The sequence below is a fragment of the Diaphorina citri genome, unplaced genomic scaffold (assembly GCF_000475195.1).
Source record: "Diaphorina citri unplaced genomic scaffold, Diaci psyllid genome assembly version 1.1 scaffold309, whole genome shotgun sequence".
Taxonomy (NCBI): domain Eukaryota; kingdom Metazoa; phylum Arthropoda; class Insecta; order Hemiptera; family Psyllidae; genus Diaphorina; species Diaphorina citri.
In genome coordinates, this window is record NW_007377744.1 from 246715 (window position 1) to 247236 (window position 522).

Here is a 522-nt window from a genome sequence, read left to right on the forward strand (position 1 = left end):
AAATCCGCCCCGGGCGGGAATCGAACCCGCGGCCTAGCGCTTACAAGGCAGACGCACTACCAACTAAGCTAACTAGGCTGGCTTTATATATGGAGAAAAATGAACCGAATCTGACCAATTCAAATAGTTCACGCCCATTTTTCTTTCGCAATTTTCATGGTGGTAGGACATAGAGAAATGGAACAGTGCCTGACATTGTACCATTACCACTCTGAAAATAATTGCGATAGGAAAATACGCTTAATCTATCCATTGGGTACAAACAACACCCGCAATTCCGTTTGAAATGGAAAACATTGGAAACATTTGGTTGACTTATTGAATGAAAAATTCAGTAAAATATTAGAAAATTTCAGCCGATTACATTACTTTCCTCATCATACGGACATAGGACAAAGAAAGCAAAAAGAATCGAACTGACAAGAAATGCAGAGAAGAAATTCGAATTCATTGTGTGAGATCACTTAAGCTAATGCCCGGGGCCATACAAGTTGAACTTTGTTTGTTAAACCGATTGGATTA